Raw genomic sequence first — 4995 nt, forward strand, 5'->3', positions numbered from 1 at the left:
CATGAAATCGAATGTGCCAGTTTAGCAAACGATTCTCAGCTAAGAGCCTTCCCTCTCACACCACAAGGTACAGATTTAGACTGGCATTGCTGGCTTACAGCACTTTGTTTTTGTGCTCATGTTGGAGTCAACATTATTTTTGGACTGACTCCTTCCTCCCAAAGACCTCTTTGTATTCTGACTTAAAACAACAGACCATTTAATTTTAATATTGACCTAATTGCACATCTGAATCCATTGGAAGCTGTCTAACAAAACAAAAAAACTAATAGGACATGTGCCAACTGCAGTTTAAGTTGGGTTGCTTTTAATATAAGCTGAAGAGCTTTTGTATTAAGCTCTAACAATGGCTAATACAGCTGCTGAGCTGATTACTTAAGCAACTTCTGGGTATATTCACACGTCAAATTTGAATTCCAAGTATTTTGCATACTGTTTCCACCTATATAATTGTCCACTGGCCCTTATCATTATTTATTATGCAAAACTGATTTTTTTTTTTTTGAAGCGTGAAGAATGAAGTAATTTAGTATGCAAACAGTTAAAACTCTCATGTGGATTCTGATTTCGTATGTGTTGATAAATTCACTTACGATGACTGACAGTGTCAGATTTTTTGGGGTCATATCGGTCACTCTTTCCATGACACTGATGAAAATGATAAACTAAATGCCAGAAGTGTCCCTGGCGCATCATAGGATGAAATGTGTAAAATGTCAGTGTCTAGCCTGTGTCTATTAATAACTAAATATGATTGTGTGTAATGAGCAGAGATTTTCATGTTGATTGAAGTATGATTTCTTTTGATCTTCCAGATGTTGCTGCTTAGAAATTCATATTGCTCTTTTGCTGCTAAATGCATAATGACCTTTTAAAACCTTTTAACTGTTAAAACCCCTATTATTTTCAACAACATAGTCAAGTTTCCATCTTTTTTTTTTAATGTTGATTGGAAGTTTCTCTCTCTTTCCATCTTCACCTTCCCTTTTGCTTTCTCTGGTCTCCTCTTCCTCTCTCTTTTTTAAACCCTTCTTTTCCTCTAATACATTTCTCTAGCAAAGTTCCTGACATCACACAGACTCCTGTGCTCAGAGGGGCAGACAGCATAAGAGGGCAGGACCCTGTTGTCACTTGTGTAGCTTCTACCCCCTAAATGTCCCAGGCTGTTACCCAGCATTGCTGGAAAATTTGTTCTGAGCAACCATTTCAGGCAAACCCCCAGGTCACCTCACTTCTGAGGTAGAAAAGGAACAAAGGCAGGTGTCAGAAATGAAGAATCTGTAGCTGACGTTGATAGTGGAGTGATCTGCTCTGAAGAAAGGAATTGTGGAGCATTGTAAGCTTTCTGCATGAATAATGCATTTGTGTCGCTCATTTTTGGGCTTAGTCACACCCTGCCTTCCACATTTGGCCCCTTTATGGTTGCACCTGTGCATGAATGGTGACTGCCTGAGAGCCTGCAAGAATAAAACCAGTCCCTGAGTAAAGGCAGCAGCAGCAGCAGCGTAAACATCTCTTCATTATTCAGCTTTTGTGCCAATCCCACGTTGGCACAAGGCTGGCTCTGGCCTGTGTGACTCAGCCATGTGAATGCAGGAGCTGTTCTGCACCCTGAAGGTGTTTCAGGCACTTGACTGAATCGGTCAGCAAAGAAAGGAATCTCTACTCCTTGCACTTCTGCCAGTATGAATTTAGGATGCTTCAAGGGCTCTGAAGGGGCTTCCCAATGCCCAGGTTTTCCTCCTCATCACTGCACCACTCCAGCATTGTTCACACCAAAAGGGCCTTGGGACATTACCCAGTCCAAGCTCCCATTTCAAGCAGGGCCAGCACTGCCTTGAGACCTATTTCACCCAACCCATTTCAAATATCTAGGAGGGGTCTGGAAGGAGAGCTGCACCTGGTGTGTTATGTTTGTAATGGTGAATACTTATCAAGGGCCAGATCCTCTTTATTGCCTCATTCTGGGCAAATGCAGTGTCTTTGAGCAGGACTCCTATAAATTAACATGAGCATAAATGTACTTGAAACAGTTTCACCAATTCACTGTAAAATGACTGTTCTATCTAAATACTTCCAAACCCTCCTTTGGGCCCACTAGGAGCAGGTTCAGCTCTTCTCATCACCTGGATGCTGGCACAGTGCCATGCCTCAGGTGTTTTGTGTCACCTGAAATGGGGAGGTGGCTCATGGATCTATTTAAGCTGTTGTGTAACAGCAGGAAAATGTACCACTTCTGCTTGGGCAGTACATAGGTGGAGGAGACAAGAAAGCAAAGCAAAGCAAAGCATCTAGCAAAAGAAATCCCACTTCACTAAGATTTTTACACCTTGTTCCTAGAAATATTCAACATAGAAAACAAATTATTTTGGTTTGAATTACAGATTCTGTGGCAAATATGATGCACAGAGCCAAATTCAGGAAGATCTAGACCCTTGGAGGCCCAGACCAAGTCTACCATGACAGGTAAAGAGTGTCTGTAGGAGATGATTATTTAGTGATTAAAAATGCTGTCTGTCATATGGCATCTTTGCAATGTTTTGTGAAAATAGATGCATTTTTACTGGTGTCCCTGTGGTTTTGTTTGTCCCTAATGCAATAGTGACAGTCCTGGGGCCCTATTGCTCTCAGCTACCTCTGGTTCCTGTGCAATGTGCTGTGTCCTTCATTATATATTCTGGTCCCATCTGGTCTGACAAGCCTTCTCCATCCTCAGAAGCGATTACAAATAATAATGATGACAAAACCCAGAGAATTTTTGCTTTATTTTGAAAATGATTGTTTTGTGTTGCATGGTGGTGCTTCCTGCCTCTCTCTGGGGTCGCCTGGCAACCATTTGCAAGCCTCCTGCCATCAGCTCCATATCGAGCAAGGGCATCTGGAAGCTCGTTTGGGATGGAAACTGCTCCCTTTCACCATCCCTGCTGTTCTTCTGTGGGCAGAGGTGAGGTTACTGTGCATGCACTGGATTCATGACCATCACTCTGATAGAGGCTACTTAAGCACATTGTAGCAGTTTCATTTGAGTGTTGCCAAAATATTAAAAGAAAAGCTGGTGATAATACAGTATCAACCACCAACACTGCATAATTAAGCATGCATTATTTGCAGTTGATGTTTATCTGTTTAATAGAATTAAGGATAATTAAGAGGAAACAGTGAGGAGATATCTCTGCACAAAATAGCAATCTACCAAAGCAAGTGAAATAGGGAAAGCAATGTATCTGAGTAGGATTGCCTACCCTGTGTGGTGTTTGCTCTGTTGTTTCTTCAGTGGGTCACCTCTTATATATTAAAATTATATATTTGTATATGTACATGCATACATACATGGGTTAAGTGAAAAAGGGACCGATCATGCCTAGGACACATTAAGATTTTATAAGGGCATGCTCAAATTTTGAGAGTAGAGGCATTTGCTACATAGGGCTAAGATGGACACATCCCAACTTTCTCTCATCCATCATCCTTTCCTTTGTTTTCACAGAGATGCCCTGTGACTGTTCCTGTCTGATCACATTCCCCACTCTCCTCACCCTGAAGCTAACATCTCTGCACTGGCTGGAGTAAGTCCAAAGGTTGTTAAACACTGGTCTGGCCACTGGGTTTTGCTGCAGGAGTGAAAGTGGATGAATACCCTGTGCCCATCCATACCTTGCTAGGAGCTCCTTCTTCTGACATCCCACCTCCTCCCCTGGCTGTGGTGCTACAGATATAAATCACCTTCTGTGGCTGGGTAACCCTTTGCTTTAAGGGTCTGTTCCTTTAAGCAAAAGCAGTAGGAACAGTGGAGAGAGTGTGGCTAAAGATGTATTTACTTGAAACATCCAGAGCTCTGAATATATCACCAGCATGGGCCAGAATGGCCTGGGGAACATCTGTGCTTCAGCTTTGCTCAACAAAGACAAATATGTCTCACTCAGTGCTTTGTTCTTATATAAGTTTCCATATTGGTAGAAATAATTCAATGTATCTTGGTAATTCTGTTAAGGCAGGCTCACCAGTTTCCCCACTTCAGATTCAATAGTAATTGTGTTGATATTACCTGCAGGTATCTTTGTAGGATAATGCTGTTAATGTCACTACTCCAGAAGCTTTATCAATACATTAATTGGTGCAGGAAAGTTGACAGCCTGCCCTTACAAGTGTCTGGCTTTGAGCAACCTGAAACTGAAATGATTATTTGAAATTATTTTCATTTTTGAGGGTAGTGCTCTGCAGAAGGACAGCAAGAAGCAGCATCCTTAAAAGGCAGCCAGGTTTGCTGAGTGGGTAACTAATGCAATCACTATTTTTGTTTGTTCCTGCAGTGAACACATACCCAAGGGCTTTGGTGAGGATTAGGGTCTCTGTGCTCAGTACCATGTTACAAACAGCTTGCAATCAAATGTGGATTCATATATAAGAAAATGAAACTACTCGCTTTCAGAAACATTGAATTCCTTTTCCAACAGGTCAATAAGTGACCTCAGACAGAGGTGGTTGAAAAGAGGAGACATCTGCCACACTGTGCAGCAGAGCTTCCTGACGAGGATCCTACATCTCTAAAAGACTCCAGCAAGATGAGTCCCTGCAGTAACACAGAGCTTTGGGGGAAAACAGTGCTCCAAGATAGAAACTCCCTGCTCTGTCTTCATTCCTCCAGCACTGCCTTTGCAGACAGGCAGAGTTGGTGGTTCCCTGTGGCAGCAGTGGCTGGCAGACTGCCTTGCTTGGACAAGGCATGTGACAAAGCCCCCCCAGTCCCTGGTCCCCAGTCTGTGCCTGGCCAGTCTCTATTGCACAGATGCTGGCAGATACTGTCACAGACAATGATTACTCTCCTTCCCAGGCTTGTCCCTTCCCCTTCTCACCTGATCTCCTGTTCCCACTCACAGAGGTTTCAGGTAGATAGCTCAGAGACAACTTAGAAATGCAATCTTCCCCCAAACTGCTGTCTCCCAGCTTTTCCTTTAGTCTTCCTCTAAATATTTTCTTTTTTTTTTTTTTTTTGGT

At 42.5% G+C, this 4995-nt stretch overlaps 1 long non-coding RNA gene across 1 annotated transcript; it reads left to right on the forward strand.

Annotated features, from left to right (window-relative positions):
- The first annotated feature begins 2854 nt into the window (after positions 1-2854).
- LOC136561767 (uncharacterized) lies at positions 2855-4732 on the forward strand. The gene is made up of 3 exons (XR_010784408.1): positions 2855-2944; positions 3488-3566; positions 4455-4732. It is a non-coding gene; the product is annotated as an uncharacterized lncRNA (long non-coding RNA).
- The last annotated feature ends 263 nt before the right edge of the window (positions 4733-4995 follow it).

The sequence above is a fragment of the Molothrus aeneus genome, chromosome 1 (genome assembly GCF_037042795.1).
Source record: "Molothrus aeneus isolate 106 chromosome 1, BPBGC_Maene_1.0, whole genome shotgun sequence".
Classification (NCBI taxonomy): Eukaryota; Metazoa; Chordata; class Aves; order Passeriformes; family Icteridae; genus Molothrus; species Molothrus aeneus.